Below are 17,357 nucleotides of genomic sequence, written 5' to 3' on the forward strand. Positions count from 1 at the left end.
CCCTTTGCCCTTACCATGGGACAGGGTATCCGTGCCATTGGCCAGCCCCTGTCACATGGTAGGAGCACTGGATGGCCGGCGCCATCTTTAAAAATGGCCAATGGCACGGATACCCTCTCCCATGGTAAGGGCAAAGGGCCATCGGCGCCATTTTTATTAGCGCAGCCGTCGCCCTGAGAGCAGGAGATCACTCCCGGCACCCCCACTGGACCACCAGGTGATTTTAAAACGTTTTGGGGGGGTTTGGGAGGGTGGGGGAAGGTAAGGGATTAGTTTTAAAGGGTCGGGGTGGGTTTAGGGGTTGTTTTGGTGTGCCGGTTTTCCCGCCCTTCACCCAAATAACTCCCGTTAGTGGACACAAACCTGATTAACGATTTTTCACGATAAATCGGGGAAATTTCTATTGTGTCATACAATTAAAGATTTTTGACGTTTTAAAAAATATCGGACGATATTTTAAATCGTCAAAAAACGATTCACATCCCTATTAGTTAGCATCCCTACCTGTACCAACACTTCATCCGGAAGCAGTTTCATGATCTATGCCAGACATACATCCAAACAACTGGAACTAGCTTGCATTTCATTGTAATTTATTTATTTTACTTATCTATAGATATTTGATATTCCAACTTTTACAAAGAATGGCCTCAAAGTAGATTACAATCAACACAAATTTATTTATTTATTTATTTATTTAAAATCTTTTCTATACCGTTGTTAAGCGGGTGCCATCACAACGGTTCACAATAGGGCACAAAAACTATGTTGTATAAAGTGTCTGGAATTCTAACTCTTAAACAGGTGCCATCAAAAATACTGTAACATAATATCATAATAAATACTATTTGGTGAGTGTTACAAGTCATGTCTAGTTTTTTCTAACTCTGTTATAAGATTGGTGTTGCTTAACTCTAGTTCTTTGTTGTTTAAAATAAAAAGAAGAATTTAGAATATAGGAGAGAAGATACACTTTAAGAAGAAAGGGGTGTGTGTGTGGGAGTTTGCCTGACCGCAACTAACATTTCCCTGGGTTCTACTCTCAATTCTCTTTGTGGAATGCTTGCTTAAATGTATTTGCAATAATTTACAGTGGAATAGTTGATTGGGAACTCAGTGTATATCAGTTCAAGTCCTAATCAATGTTTAGGTCATTGGAATGGATGGAGAGCAATCTCTGTGCTTAACTGCCTCTGTTGTCAGTACATAGAGGGTATGGTATGAAGTACAGCTGTCCTCTGGTTGGGCTGAAGAAGGGAGGATAGGAAAGAGAGGACCAGATATAAGAGATAATCTAGGAACATGCTGGGGAGAAGAGGGAAGACATGGAGGGTGGTGGGAGACTTGATAACTATACTCTCCCTCTCCCCTCCCTGCATCCTGGCTCATCATCTGTTGCTGCCCCATTTTTGCATTTCAGTCATTCTTCCATTACCAGTCCTTCTATTATCCGAAATTTTAAATAACTGATTCACATCTACTCATTCAAGACCTCTCATGATTTTAAACACCTCTATCATATCCCCCCTCAGTCGTCTCTTCTCCAAGCTGAACAGCCCTAACCTCTTCAGCCCTTCCTCATAGGGGAGCTGTTCCATCCCCTTTATCATTTTGATCATCCTTCTCTATACCTTCTCCATTGAAACTATATCTTTTTAGAGATGCGGCGACCAGAACTGTACACAGTATTCAAGGTGCGGTCTCACCATGGAGCGATACAGAGGCATTATGACATTTTCTGTTTTGTTAACCATTCCCTTCCTAATAATTCCTAACATTCTGTTTGCTTTTTTGACTGCTGTAGCACACTGAGCCAACAATTTCAAAGTATTATCCACTATGATGCCTAGATCTTTTTCCTGAGTGGTAGATCGTAATATGGAACCTAACATCATGTAACTACAGCAAGGATTATTTTTCCCTATATGCAACATCTTGCACCTACTTTCTGTTTCCTGCCTTTTAACCAGTTTGTAAACCACAAAAGGACATTGCCTCCTATCCCATGACTTTTTAGTTTTCTTAGAAGCCTCTCATGAAGGATTTTGTCAAATGCTTCTGAAAATCCAAATACACTACATCTACCAGTTCACCTTTATCCACATGTTTATTAACCGCTTACAAAAAAAATGAGGCAGATTTGTGAGGCTTTAAATTTGGGTAAATCCATGTTGACTGTGTTCCATTAAGCCATATATGCTCTGTGATTTTTATCTTTAGAATAGTTTCCACTATTTTTCCCAGCACTGAAGTCAGGCTCACTGGTCTATAGTTTCTCGGATCGCCCCTGGAGCCCTTTTTAAATATTGGGGTTACATTGGCCACCCTCCAGTCTTCAGGTACAATGGATGATTTTAATGATAGGTTTCAAATTTTAACTAATAGATCTGATATTTCATTTTTGAGTTCCTTCAGAACCCTAGGATGCATACCATCTGGTCCAGGTGATTTGCTTACTCTTAATTTGTCAATCTGGCCTACTACATCTTCCAGGTTCACAGTGATTTGGTTCAGTTCATCTGACTCATCACCCTTGAAAACCATTTCTGAAACTGGTACCTCCCCAGGATCCTGATTAGTAAACACAGAAGCAAAGAATTAATTTAGTCTTTCTGCAATGACCTTATCTTCCCTAAGAGCCCTTTTAACCCCTCGGTCATCTAATGGTCCAACCGACTCCCTCACAGGTTTCTTGCTTTGGATACATTTTTTAAAGTTTTTATTATGAGTTTTTGCCTCTACGGCCAACTTCATTTCAAATTCTCTCTTTTCCTTTCTTATCAATGTTGTTATGATCACTATTGCTATGTGGCCCCACCACTGTTACCTCTCTCACCAAATCCTGCATTCCACTAAGAATTAAATCTAAAATAGCTCCCTCTCTCATTGGTTCCTGAACCAATTGCTCCATGAAGCAGTCGTTTATTACTTCCAGGAACGTTATGTCTCTAGCATGTCCTGATGTTACATTTACCCAGTCAGTATTGGGATAATTGAAATCTCCAAACACAAAAGTGCAGAAAGGATTTAGTCCAAACCACAGGATAGTTCAAAAGCTCTACAGAGCACGGTAATTTTTATTCATTTTTCAAGCAGCAACTCCACTGACTTGAAAAGCACACCAATTTAGACCGCGTCCCCCGACACGGTCCCGTGTTTCGCCAAGGGCTGCATCGGGGGGGAGCAACAGAGTTGCTCCCCCCCGATGCTCTGTAGAGCTTTTGAACTATCCTGTGGTTTTTATTTATTTATTTTATTTATTTATTTATTAACTTTTATTTACCGACATTCGTGGAGCACATCATGCCGGTTTGGACTAAATCCTTTCTGCACTTTTGTGTTTGGATATTATTGAAGTGCAGTACTTCTGCTCTGTGGTGTTTTGGGTCTGATAATTGAAATCTCCCATTATTACTGCACTGTCAAATTGGTAATCTTCCCTGATTTCTCTTAGCATTTCATCATCTGTCTGACCATTTTGTCCAGGTGGATGGTAGTATACTCCTATCACTATACTCTTACACAACACATGTGGGATTTCTACCCATATATATTCTACTGAGCATTTAGTCTCTTGTATGATCTTTATCCTGTTGGACTCTATACCCTGCTAGACATAAAGTGCAACACCCCCACCAAGTTGATCCTCCCTATCATTTTGATATCATTTGTACCCTGATATGGCACTGTCCCATTGGTTATCCTCCTTCCACAAAGTCTCTGTGATGCTAATTATGTCAATCTCATCATTTCCTACTATACACTCTAACTCTCCCATCTTACTTCTTAGACCTCTTGAATTGGTATACAGACATTTCAAAGTGTGTTTTTTGTTTGTATTAACAACCTGCTTTTCAGTTGTAGGGATAATTTGGAAATCTTTAGCTCAGGTGATTTTTTACATATAGGCATATGATATCTTTTTTACAGTATCCAGTGATACTGCTAGGATGGCGTTTCTGAGCCATTTAAAGCTAATACCTCTGTTTGAACCCCCTTGGAACAGTTGAAAAACATCCTTTGCTCTTTGACAATGAATAGCAATTTTTATGAGAATAGCAGGAAGAGGATGTCCCTATGTTCAATTCTCTGCCTCCATATGTGTCCAATCATTTGTGTAGGCTATGCTTAGCTACATTTATTTATTTTATTTATTTATTTGCATTTCTTATATACCGGCATTCGCGATGGGAGTCGCATCATGCCGGTTTACAATTAACAGGGTGTGACAAAAGAAGAAATACTTAGAACATTAACATGTGATAGAAGAGGAAATAGCAGTTACAATAAAACAGGGACATAATGCAACTTGGAATGTAAAGAAAGCGATAGAGAAAATTAACAATGAGGTAAAAGAAACAACAATGTAATAAACCTGCCAATTTAAAAGAGAAAGAGTATTATGGAGTTGTCGAATTTGTTGATTACACTTAGGGGAGGTCTTAGTTGCTTGGATTGAAAGAAAGTTCAATTGGTATCTGGAAATCTGTCATCTGTCAGACATGTCAATCTGTCAGACATGTCATCTGACATGGCATATCACATGTCAGATGACATGTGATATGCCTGTCGAGAGCAGAAAAAAGCAGGAGGTTAGAAGGGCTTCCTATCACATTCCTTCCTTTTATAATGTGGGATAGAGGACTCTGCCATCAATGGCATCTATGAATGCAGAGCTCCTTGTATTAGTTCATCAGTGTTGGGCATGCTCTCTGCAGAGTACTGAAGGATAGCTGGCACCCAGCTGGAGCACTTATGAGGGGAAGCTGATGTGCCATGGCCTGCTGGTCCTACCCTGTCTGTTCTGTGTTGGCATGCTGAAGGCTTTTGTGATGTGCGAGCCTAGAATAGCCCTTCAAGAGTTCACTTGTGATTGATCTGTACAACGAAAAAGTGTGCATTGACAGGGTACTGCTGTGCAGTACCTTAATGGGCAGGGAAGCTGTCATTATATGAAAGATGAAAAAAAAAATGGATGAATGAATAGGAGGAGAAGTTGTTTTCTAAACTTTTGGCACATTATGGCATTATGTACCATGTTTGTAGCTTCTTATGCCACTGTCAGTTTTTATTTTTGGAGTATAAAAAGTATTTTAATGTGTGCATCTTGCTGTTTTTCACCCTATGATTTACTAATCAGCCAAACTGAACAAGGGCTTCTGAAAAAGTCAGGGTTGTAAATGAAGTGAAGAGAAGGGTTTTTGGCTTTTTACCTTTCGCTGATGTCATTCACTGAGTGTGCTCCCTCCACCCTTTTCTATTAGGTGCTAATTTCAGGAGTGATTTTGTCTAAAAAGGGATAAAGAGGCTTATGTTCATTTTAATGAGGCTGAGGATACATTTGGTGGGTCACAGTTGGGTTGGCCACAAATGCCTCATTAATGGCCTATTTGCTGCTATTCAGGTTCCCAATGATAGATATTTCAAACTCAGAATAGTGTATATTTGCCCTCTCCTCCCATAATATGTTTGCCATGGCCTCCTTTCCATCCCCAAACTAGGTGCATTGACCCCAGGGAGACCCGTTTTCTGCCATGAGGTTACTCATCTGATTGATTTGCTTTGCAAAATTCAGTTTGTCTTCTTCCTTCTGCAAATGTGCAGGGTGACGAGAGAGGTCCCACCCTCAATGCCCAACCGTTGTGTCCTTGACTAGTATAAATGAGGAGAGGGTATGAGAACAGAGGTTTACTCAGGAATTAATGTCTGCCCATGACGCTTACACACAGAACACAGACCCGCAGCAGCAGAGACACAGAAAGACAGAGAACAGTGTGCTCTCACCTAGAATACACTTGGCAACTGTAGCTAAAATTTACATGTAGGCTGAAACACGCAACACCCTCCATCAGGAGACAAGATCTCACCATGTTTCACACAGACTGCACTGAAAATAAAATTACAAAAATGAAGCTCTCTCCACTCTCCCATGTCATTGATAATTCCGGCGAGCCACTTACCTATGCAATGCACACTTGAGCTCCCTCTGATCCAGCTCCCACCCGCATCTGTCGTTTGGGTGCTGCAGTCTGATTCGTTTCCTCTATGCCCTTTTAAGCTCGGTCCTCACTGTTTCCAAAACAGGCTTCAGGTCCAGCAAAATCCTTCTGTTTACACCTGCCTTAAGAGAGGGCTAAGCAGCGTTACACAAGAACAACAAGAAACCAATAGAAAGCTCACCAGAAATGAGACAGCATTCTCAGCACAGGGCATGCCGAAGCAGCCTCTGTCCTGCAGAATCCAGAGGTGGATTAAAAAATAATGCACAGGAGTAAATCCCCATGGGACATATCTGAATATCCCCCGAGCAAGGCTGCATGAGAACTATTGCTACAGGCTTATTTACGTGGAGCAGGAATTTTGCAGACTAGAGTCCAATTTGGAGCTTTGATGTGAGCCAGACTCCTAGTTTAGGATGTGGATGAGGGCAAACGTGTCTGCAGTGTCCTGCCGTTAAACTCATGAATTCCAGATCACAGCTACAGCTTCAAATGAATTTTGAAAAAAAACAATGCAGTGCACCCATCTGGTGCAATTATAAACCTCATTTCTGTTTTACTTTGCTTGTGCGGATACCTCTTACTGGGTGCATCTGCAACTGTGTTAATGGCTACGAATTTTGCTAAGTGTACATTTATTTATTGATATTTATATTCTGCTTTTTACCAACAAATAAAAACTACGATTTAAATTAGCTATATTTTTGGAATATTAATTTTTATTTTTTTTTTGCTGTTTGTCCCATGATCATTTCTTGATTGATTCGGTGACACCTGGAATGAAAAAATACCGCAGAGGCTCAAACTGCAAACAAAAGGCTAGAGAAGCAGCGAAATCATGGTATTACTCTTTCCTACGCTGTTTAAACACAATGTAGATGTAAAAATATCCTTAAGAACTCCTCTGTGGCACCACCCACAATCTGCAATCTCACTTATACTTCTCTATTTTGCCCTTCCATATAATGAGCTCCATAACAGGGAAGCAGCCAACGGAGGCAAAAGATCTAGCTGGATCAGTAACAAAGGGATGTCCTCACTACGAAGGACAGATAATAAACATGCCCCAAATAGCTAAAAGCATCAGCCATTGTTATTAATGGGCAAAGTAGAAAGAATGAGCCTCCCGTCATTATCCACAGCAGGCAGTCAGGTGCCATAAAAGACAGATTGGTGGTCCTTTAAAAGCACAGCATTACTTATCTGGCATCCATCATCCAAGCTTAAAAGCTGTTTCAGACCAAATGCCATTTCACATATCAGTCTTTTCTCAGGAGCGCTTCTGGAAAACAAGGGCTAAATTTCAGTGTTTACTTGCATTTTCGAGACTCCCCTGAAAAGCGACTCTCTTTCAGCCATGCTTCTTAAATTCTTCCAAGCTTACTCCGGTGAGTCTCAGGAGCCAGCCCTGGAGCTTGTATTTGCTGCTTTTGCCTCCAGGCTAAGGGAGGGCTCCTCAGAGGCTCCGGGGGGGGGGGTGGTGGTGCTGGTGTCTCAGCCGCTACATTCCTCGTAGGGCTGTGGCTCCTGTCTCTGTCTCCCCCTCCCTCTTCCCCCCTCCGGGATCCAGGAATAAAATCACGAGCTTGGATCCTGTGTGCATACACAGTGCCTTCATAAAATCCTGGCCTCTTCCCAATAACATTCCACATGATTTTAGCAGCCACAGAGTGAATAAAAACCTCCACCCTTCCCTTCCCTTCACCCAAAGCCAGCCATGATTTTGCTTGGTGTGGTGGTGGGGAGGACACAAGGGTCTCCATCCCACTGCTGTAACAGCACTTTCTACATGCCCTCGGATTATCCTCCTGGCTCTGGGTGAACCATCACCAATTTTTGTTCTCTTCTCTCCATCGGTTCAACTCTCCCTGCTGCAACCCCCACTCCTCAAACGATCTCGATCTCGCACACACCTAATGGGCTTCCAAGTTTCAGATACATAGGAAAAAGGGTGAGGGGAAACAGCCCTGAAATTAATCTTTATCAGGGGGACACCAGGTTCCAAATATAACCTGGCTGTGACATCAAAAGCAGGGGGGTGGGGACAATATTTTTAACCCCACTTCCAAGCTATCCAACCTTCACTGAATTTTACAAACTGCTGCATTTGGGTGCGATATGGACCTCTGGCTAGCTAATGGGGACAGACAGACATTTTTTTGTTATCTTGTCAAACAAATTGAGAAGTTTATACAGAGTACCTGCCACTAAGCCTAAGCGAATCCTCAATCGTTCCTTTCAGGGACGGAGCAAGTAAGACAGAGCTACGCAAAAGCGGTCTCAGCCTCGACCATGCTAATCATCAATCAGGGGCAGTGTGTCTGAAAACACTCCGCCAACAGCTGACCCCTCTGCAGTGTGTTACTGGGGAGGCTGGAGATGGCATCACTGGAATTCTCAGATGCAAATGCAACAGGACCCAAATCACAGGACAGTCATTCTCTTTTGCTTCTGAGAGAAAGCCAATTGGGGGTTGGTTTAAAGAAAGAAATGCCAGCGCAAAAAACAACCACCACCAAAAAAAAACAAAAACGTACCTTTTTTTTTTTCCAGAAAGGCACTTCAAACTTCAGATGGTCTGGATGAAAGCTTGCTCTTAAGTAAAAGCTGCAGGATGCCTGATGTAGCTGGAGTGGAAAGCAGCTGGATCCCCCTCTCTGCGCTGTGCGGTTCCCACCAGTCCTGGGATAGCTCCTAGCAGGGACACAAGGAGATTAACAGTTCATCTGATCTGAGCAGCCCTTAGGAAGTGACGGGAGAACTTCCCAACTTTCTCCTGTGCAAAAAAAAAACAACCCACAATGGTTCGTCCCAGCAGGGGCACGGGTGACGTCAGCTCCCCAGAGGCCAGAGTTAAGAGCCCGTTCATCCGACCCCGTGCTCGGTAACTTTAGATCTGCTAGTATTTTGTGTAAACAACTTCAGGTCCAGGACGTTTTTAGGTTTTATGGAGTGCAACACTGTCAAAATCCAATTTTAGATGTCTTCCATTGAGGATGACCTTTTTTTTTTTTCCCCCCCTTTTTGGAGTCGCAGAGATTTTTTACATCTCACATTCAGCTTTGCAGGGGGACAGGAGGCTGAGCCTGGCAAGGATTTTCAAAAGCCTCTTTAGGAAAGCCAGTGCAAGCTCTCATATCTGTATGTTGTAGTTAAGTTGCTAAGGCAACTGAAAAAGGTTTCTTAACATTGTGCAAAACATTTTATTACATAAAAAAAAAAAAGATACTGCATTAAATGAGAGGAATAATTTATGTCATGCCTTAAATCCAAAGAGGATCCAATTTAAAAGTTAATACTATGGAAATTGTGTGGTGCATTTCTGGGAGATGTAAGCTGGTAGAACATTTCTGGCACTCAATAAAGTACATCTGAGAGGTTTTGGAAAAAGGATGTGTGAGTGTGTGTGTGTGTGTGTGTGTGTATTTCTAAGACGCTGGTGCTGCTCCATTATCTTGAGTCACTGGTGGATTCACAGCATCCTTAACCTTTAGTGTCAGCGTTAGGTGACCTTGAAGCTCTGTGACAAATGAAATGGTTCGGACTTGGCTCTCGCTGTCAGTGCAGGAGGACTGGTCCGGCTCTTCACCCCCACTCCAGTCCAATTATGTTCTGAAACCTTCAGCCTGGTCATGCTGAGGGACAGCAGCCTTGCAAATCAATGCAAGGAATGGAGGCAGATTCCCTCAGCTCCCCCCCCCCCCCCCAACCTTCTCCTTCCCCTGCCCCACTGGCTGTGTTATCCCGAATGATTCTAAAAGGAGATTGCGCTCCTGTACCCCCCATGCAACATGACATTTTATTCAGAAGGCAAGGCAATGGAAGATGGGATTATTTTTATATATCTTAATCTTTATTTGCGTTTCTCTCCTTTGACTATCTCAGTTTCTTTTTTTTTAAGAAGCATTTTTTGAGACTGTTGTGACTGGGAAAAAAATAGACAGCTACGGAACTCAAATGTGCTGACAGATAAGGGACAGAAAATTATTTAAAGGACAAGAGATTTAAAAATAATAACCACTGGGAAAAATAATAATCTCTGAGTCTAATGGCTAAAGAGCTCTGGTTTATTAGTAAAAGGCTGAGAAGGTCTGGGATTTGCCCTGCTGCACGGATGACCATGACTTGCTCTTCTTAGGGAAATAAGAGCCTGCAAATGGGCAACAGGAAAATCTGGGGCTACAATAATTGCATGTACCTGGTTTCTTCTTGAGCTTTAGCCTTGCCTTAGCCTAGCCTTCTCGTCTCCAAGTGTCTTCGTCTTGTTCCAGTATCATCGCCTGTCCTCGACCTCTGTCCGTCCTGTTGCATCTGCCGATTCCAGGGGGACAGGTCCGAAAGGGCTATTGAATGGCCAGAGGGCTACCCCCAGAGACCAGCATGGTGTTGCTAGGTCTCTTCCGGTGCGTTCAGGTTCGGCAGAGGGCTGAGCGCTGAACCTAGCATTGCATTATGTAAAGTTCCGCACTGCTTATGGATCCCGTGATGAGCTCAAGAGCAGCTCTAACGCCTTTCCTACTGCACCTTTGGAAGAGTTTGGCTTTTTTTACAAGCAATTTATTTTGTACTTGATTTATCCCCATCACTAAAATCTGCCTAATGTACTTCTTTGAAGATAAAAATCACTTTGTAAAAGCGAGTGTTGTGGGAGCGCTAATTGGGAGCGGTCCCAATTCCAGAGAGATTGGTGTGCCCTTGGACCATGGCGCGACTGCAGAAGAGCTCCGAGGAAGTGCCGAGGCAGGCAAGGCATGTCCAAGCATGGGCGGACAGGCTGAAGACCAGGAGCTCCGACCTCTGCCATACCTGAACGCACCGGAAGAGACCCAGCAACGCAATGCTGGTCTCTGGGGGTAGCCCTCCGGCCACTCGATAGCCCTTTCGGTCCTGCCCCCTGGAATTGCAGATGCGACAGGACGGACAGAGGTCGAAGACAGGCGATGATACTGGAACAAGACAAAGACACTTGGAGACGAGAAGGCTAGGCTAAGGCAAGGCTGAAGCTCAAGAAGAAGAAGAAAGGATCTGGGCAGCTCAGGAAGCAGAGTCCAGTCAAAGAAGGCCTCAATAACCCAGCGTGATCAACGCACCAGAGGGTCATCCAGAAGAAGGCAAAACTTCAGACCTGGTGTGGACAACGCGCTAGAAGGTCAACTAGAAGCAGGGTCCACTGGGAAGGCTAGGGCTGGCCCCAGAACTTGAGATAGCCGAAGCGAAGCCAAGGTGTGCTAGGACATCTGGAGACAGGACATCAAAGGAGAGGAACATCAGGAACATCGATGAGAATGCTTGATGAGTGGAAAGACGACAGCAAGCTTAAAACTCAGCATGAAGAGGAATCCAGGCACACTCGAAGCAGCATCTGACCTGAACAGAAGCTTCAGTGACCCAGTGTGATCAACGCACCTGACAGGTCAACCAGAAGAAGATGAAACTTCAGACCCGGCGTGGAAAATGAACCAGAAGGTCATCTAGAAGCTGAACAGAGGATGGCAGGAAGCTAAGAGTTGAATCCGGAACCAGGACATCCGAGGACAAGGCTTTCAAGAAGAGGAGTTGTAAGGAGTGAATGCCTGGAGGCGGAACATCTGAAGACGAGGATATCAGGATCATCTGAAGACAAGGACATCTGAAGACACGGGATCCGACGAGAGACCAGGAACTATAGATGTAAACGATGAGGGAATTCAATGAAGAACAGAGTGCCTTGAAGAAGCTGGAGATGAAGAGAAGTCCAGGAGTGGACTGGCTCCATGCAAAAGCACTGGAGAACTGGTGAAGGGCCCTTATGTAGGGCAAAAGTGGAGACGCCCTGATGACATCATCGAAAGGGGCTGTGGGGCTACTCCTACTGCGGGCCCTTTAAATAGGCAAGAGAGGTGCAGCCGCGTGCCTAGAAGGCAGGACCAGGTACAGCGGTGTCCATGCCGCGAAGAAGGAAGCAGGAGTGGCACCAGGCTGCAAGGCAGGTCCTGGCGTCGGCGGCTCCTCTAGCCGCAGGGTTGGACAGTGGCAGCGGAGGCCCAGCCAGCCAAAGAGAGAATGACGTCGATGGCCTCCGGGTCGCGAAGGCAGGACAACAGTGGCGGCTCCGACCGCTGTGGAAGACAGGCGGCGGCCTCCAAGCTGTATGGATGTATGGCAGCGATGGCGTCGGCGGCCACCAGGCCACATGGAAGCACGGCAGCGGCGGCTGACCCGCTGCGAAGTAGGATGTCAGCTGCGGCCTCCAAAAGCAGAGGTGAGAGGCTGATTGTGGCTAGGCCCACGAGCAGCATCGTAACAGCAAGGCCTTCATGCTTGGCCCACGAGCAGCATCGTAACAGCGAGGCCTTCATGCTCAGCCCGCGAGCAGCATCGTAACAGCGAGGCCTTCATGCTCCCTATGTGTGACTTTTCTGTGACACACACATCATAATGCCTACACAGTTTGTTGATAAAAACTGAATTGTAGTCCACATTCACTTGCTGCACACAAAAAATATGCCAGAGCTCAGGCTGATTGTTTTCAGAAGCTGGCATCACCAGTGACCTCCTCCTTGACCAGTGGTATCAGATATATGTTTATCTAACCTACCTAGAAAACTCTCCCAACTGTGGAGATTCCACTCCCTCGCTAGGTAACATCTTCTGAATGCTTAATTACCTTTACTGTTAAAAATCTCTTCCTAGTTTATAATATAAATCTCTGATGTTGTGAATTTTTGTCTTGTCTCCACAGGACAATAATTGATCACCATTCCCTTCATAACTCTTTTTATATATTTGAAAGGTACTATCAAGTTTTTTCTTCTGTGGACAAATTAAACCTTGATATCCTTGTTGCGAAAGTGGACCCTTGGACCGAGGAGGAGTTAGCGCAAAATACAGGGAGAAGCCCTGCAGGTCCCACTGTTGGCAGGCAGAGCAGGCTGGAACAGAGGTTCAACTGGAACTTCACCACTACCAGCCCACGTTCCCATTAGGTTGAGCCCTCAGGTGTCGGGGCCAGCTGGACTCAGACGTGGGCCTTTGCTGGCAGGATGAGGATCCGTTGAGTAGTTAGAGATGCAGACACGGATCTAGCACCGGTGGAATGCTAGCAGAGTCAGAGTAGGCAAAGGTCAGTGGCAGGCAGAGTTCAACCAAGGTCAGTGTCCAGGCAGAGGTCAGGGGCAGGCAGAGTTCAATGAAGGTCAATGTCCAGGCAGAGGTCTGGGGTAGGCAGAGTTCAATGGAGGTTGGTGTCTAGGCAGAAGTCAAACCAGAAGCCCATCCGGGGGCAATGGAGAATGAAGTGGAGAACAGAAGATGAGGAACCATACTGGCAGCAGCGAAGACACTGTAGATAGACCATGAAGAAGACAAGACTGAAATACAGGACCTGACAGCAACGGAGGAGCCAGGAGCACAAGAAGACCCTGAGGGAAAGCACACTCCTGAATCGACCTATGGCCGAGGTGTCGGTGGAAGGTTTGAAGAGGCCTTTAATAGGCACAGGATTGTGGCCTCCTCAGAAGGGGCCACAGTGCTTTTCCCACCGCAATCCTTTTAAATCCAGCCCAGCCTAAGGAGGGTAAGCCAGCTCAGAGCATGTCAGTGGCATCTCGGCGCAAGCCCTGGTGGCCTGAGGTTAGACAGGAAGACTGCATTCATGCCGTGGCGGTGGAGTAGTGAGGTCAAAGGCATTTCTCGTGCTGGGATGTGGTGTTTTTGATCAGGCCAGGCTGGGGTTGAAAGTGGTAGTCTGCAGGAATAGCCCACGGACCGCTGAGCGTAACAATACCCCCCCCCCCTCTTAAGCTCTCCTCTAGAGGACTTGAGTTTGCGGGGGTACCGACCGCAAAGAGTGCTTTGGACCCCTATGGGTTTCTTGGTTTGAAGGTTAGGTTCAATAACCAAATGATTGGTTTTGTTCCCTATTTCATGCAATTCCTGGGACTGAACCTGAACCGCTAGCAAAGGGATTGTATTTTCTGGACTGCTCTGACAGAGGACATGGCCCCATACTGGTGAAGGTAGCCTTCTCTTTTTTGGGGCTCGGGCAGACTGGTTCAAGCTGATGTGCAGGTTCCTTTCCCCTCTCTTGTTGAAGAAGGGTATACAGCACTCCTATTTCTTCAACTTTTCTGGTGACTAAAGACTTAAATCCTTTCACCGCAAGGCGATGTTCTCTTTCCAGGTTCTTGCGTTCGGACCTTTCTTGACTTAGTTGTTCTTTAAGTTGTCCAAAAACTATGTGGAGTGTAATCTCCTGGAGATGTTGTGGAGAGGTGTGAGTCTCCTTGGACTTCAGACAAGGGGTTGAAAGTATCATGATGGTAGACACCATGAGCACTGGGCAAGAACCCCCTTTGGCCACCATACAAAATGTCAAACATCCTGATCCCCAGCGGATAAGTTAGTCCAGTTGAACTAGGGCTGATGTTTCTGCAGCCACGGCTGGCCTAATATTACTGGGCTCACAGCTCAGTGTATCACCAGGAGACTAATAACCTCTGTGTGAGAGGGACCAAATACGAACTATGAGAGGCATGGTGGAACGGGTTACTTGCCTCGGAAGGGGGACTCCATGGACAGATGAGAGAACCAAAGGAGGAGAGAGAGGGAACAGTAGGAATTTGGAGCTATGCAACAAGCTCTTGCTACACAAAATTCCCTCTAGAATCGGAGTCCACTAGGGCCCGGGTGGAGAAGCATGAGGAGGCTTGCTCAATCATGACTGGCAGCAGACGCTGGGGGGTTGACGATGTCAAGCCAATGGTCATAGGCCTGGTACCTCAGAATGTGGTATGGTTCCCACTCTTATTATTGAGCAAGGATGTGTCCTTGAGCCACACAATACAAACAGAGCCCCAGATGTCTGCATCAGTTCTTTTCCTCAGGGGAGAGGTGACTTTGACCCAATTGGTTGGGCTCCACCTGTGGCAAGGGTTCTAGTGCAGCTGCATTAGGCACAAGTAGAGTCTGGGGAGGCAGTACCCCTGAGGGTCCCTTCATTTAGGACGGCCCTCCTGAGCTCTCTCCTGGAGGTGCGTATTTATCTTCCTGGAGAGGTCAATAAGGGCCTCCAGTCATGTGGGCAACTGTTGGGCTGCCAGCTTGATTTGTGGTGATAGACCCTAAAGGAACATAGCAAGCAACTAGTGTCTCTCCACCAATTGAGCTCCATAGCTAAGGTCCTAAGCTCGAGTGCACTGGCGGAGGTGTAGAAGATCGGAGCCCATAGTGGCCATCCGGCCAGGCTCATCAAAGATCAGCCGGAAAGTGGCAACTAATTGCTGCAAATCTTAGAGGAGCAGATCTGAGGGTTCCCATAATGGTGAGGCCCAGGCCAGGGCCTTGCCATTGAGGAGGGATAGAATGAAAGTTGTCTTAACCAAATTCTCAGGAAAGAGTAGGGCCTGAAGAGAAAAATGCATGTAGCATTGGCTAAGGAACCCCTGGCACAATTTTGGGTGCCCGGCGTACTGGGGAGGTGCTGGCAATTAGAGAATAGTCTGGCTGATTACTGGGACTGATGCTGTTACTAATACTGGTTGAGGCAGAGTTGTGGGTATGGCCAAGGTGACCAAACAAGCCACAAGGCGGTTCATATCTGCCAGTATCAGCTCTAAGGTCATCTGCAGTGCCTGTAACTTCTGGGCCAGACCAGGAATGGCCTTCAATGCAGAAGGTCCTCTTTGTGCTGGAACGCAGTGCCTTTGATTGGACCAGGCTGGGGAGAGAGTGGCAGTCTGCAGGAATAGCCTGCAGACTGCCGCATGTAACAATCCTTTGCTCATAGGTCATACTACCTAGATTTCCAATCATTTTTGGTGTTCTCTTCTGCAATCCTGGGCACTTCCAGTGTTGCCAGAAAAGGCACTAGAAATGGAGGGCTTGGGTTAGATACAGGTACTGGGTGGGTGGGAGGCTTAGAGTTGGAGTGGATGGGTGGGGGGGGGCAGGGAGAGAGAGAAGGGGGGATTTATTTTAAGTTGCTTTACCGTAGAGGAGCAGGGGGAGATGGAAGCCATTGTAAAAGTTATACTGTTATCTGGCTAACTTAGGAGGCCATTTATTAATTTTATTTATTTATTTAAAACTTTTCTATACTGACATTCGTTTGCACATCACATCGGTTTACATAGAACGGGTATAAAATAACTTTGGAAAAGGAAAGAAAAGTTACATAGAACAGGGAGTTAAAGGAACCTTGGTTGTATAAGGGAGAAAGTAAAGCGAAGTCAGGAAGACTAAAACAAAGAGTTTAAAGATAAACTTAAGGCATAAATAAACTTGGTGGTTAAATGCCATAAGGGCAAGGGGAAGGGGCTGAGGAAAGGAGGGCGGAGCGGGCGAGGATGAACGGTGAAGGGAGGAAAATAGTACTGAGGAAAGCCAATTGGGTGGAAAGAAGGGATATGTACAATGGCGAGTACAGGGGGGGTGGAGGGAGGGGATTATGTTTGAATAGCCAAGTTTTTAGTTTTTCTTAAAAGTTTGGGTGCAGTGTTCTTGGCGAAGGTCGGGGGGCATAGAGTTCCACATTGAAGGTCCAGCTATGGATGGTGCATGCTCTTTCATAGAAATGTGATGGGTAAGTTTGGGAGAGGGAGTGTAAAGCTGCGGTATTTTTCTCCAGAGATGGAAAATATCTCAGGGTTTACTAAGCTGTGGTACTTGGTACCACAGCTTAGGAAAACCTCACCCTATTTTCCCCAGTGGTAAAATGACACATGGAAAAATACTGCATGTTAGTAGCCTCACTGTCACATGATGGCAGCCTTTCAGTTCAGGGCTGCCATCTGAGAAAGGGCCAGAGCTACCCGAACAAATGCCCCACCCACCCAACTTGTGGAACCTGGACACGGGGTCTTGTGAAGTGATGGAGCATAAGTTGAAATGAGGCTAGCCATCGCCACTTTAAATCAGATTTGGAGTGGAGGAGTAGCCTAGTGGTTAGAGCAGTGGGCTATGAACGAGGAGACCACTGTTTAAGTCCCACTGTCACTCCTTGTGATCTTGGGGAAGTCACTTTACTCTTCATTGCCTCAGGTACAAACTTAGATTGTGAGCCTTCTGGGGCTAGGAAATTATCTGCATGTAATCTGCTTTGAAATACCATGAAAAGCAGATGGTGCAGGGCCTGGGGGTGCTCCACTAGACTACCAGGTTTTTCAAGGTATAACTGGGTTGAAGGGATGGGGGCAGTGGCAGTGTGATGAGGATGTTTCTGTGAGGACCCCACCTCCCTGTAGGCACATCAGCAGAACTGTGGTGGTGCACTGAAGCTTCCTTGTCCGTCCATCCCCCCCCCCCCCCCCCCCCAATCCCTGTGGGCTGAAGAGGACAAGGATAATCAGATGGCTTGGTGAAGGGTTGTGGTGATGTGAC

At 45.6% G+C, this 17,357-nt stretch overlaps 2 protein-coding genes across 3 annotated transcripts in view; both read right to left on the minus strand.

Moving 5' to 3' along the window:
• KIAA0408 (KIAA0408 ortholog) overlaps nt 1-7,687 on the minus strand; it is a 67,935-nt gene extending 60,248 nt beyond the window's left edge. Inside the window, 1 exon segment of the mRNA XM_029596809.1 lies at nt 5,961-7,687. The gene's annotated coding sequence lies outside the window, so the exon portion shown is untranslated.
• An 875-nt stretch (nt 7,688-8,562) lies between these two features.
• The window catches only part of SOGA3 (SOGA family member 3), an 86,171-nt gene continuing 77,376 nt past the window's right edge, over nt 8,563-17,357 (minus strand). For both annotated transcript variants that reach the window (XM_029594537.1, XM_029594536.1), the window contains exon 8: nt 8,563-8,693. The gene's annotated coding sequence lies outside the window, so the exon portion shown is untranslated. The remainder of the gene's footprint in view (nt 8,694-17,357) is intronic.

The sequence above is a fragment of the Rhinatrema bivittatum genome, chromosome 3 (genome assembly GCF_901001135.1).
Source record: "Rhinatrema bivittatum chromosome 3, aRhiBiv1.1, whole genome shotgun sequence".
In the NCBI taxonomy this organism is placed as follows: domain Eukaryota; kingdom Metazoa; phylum Chordata; class Amphibia; order Gymnophiona; family Rhinatrematidae; genus Rhinatrema; species Rhinatrema bivittatum.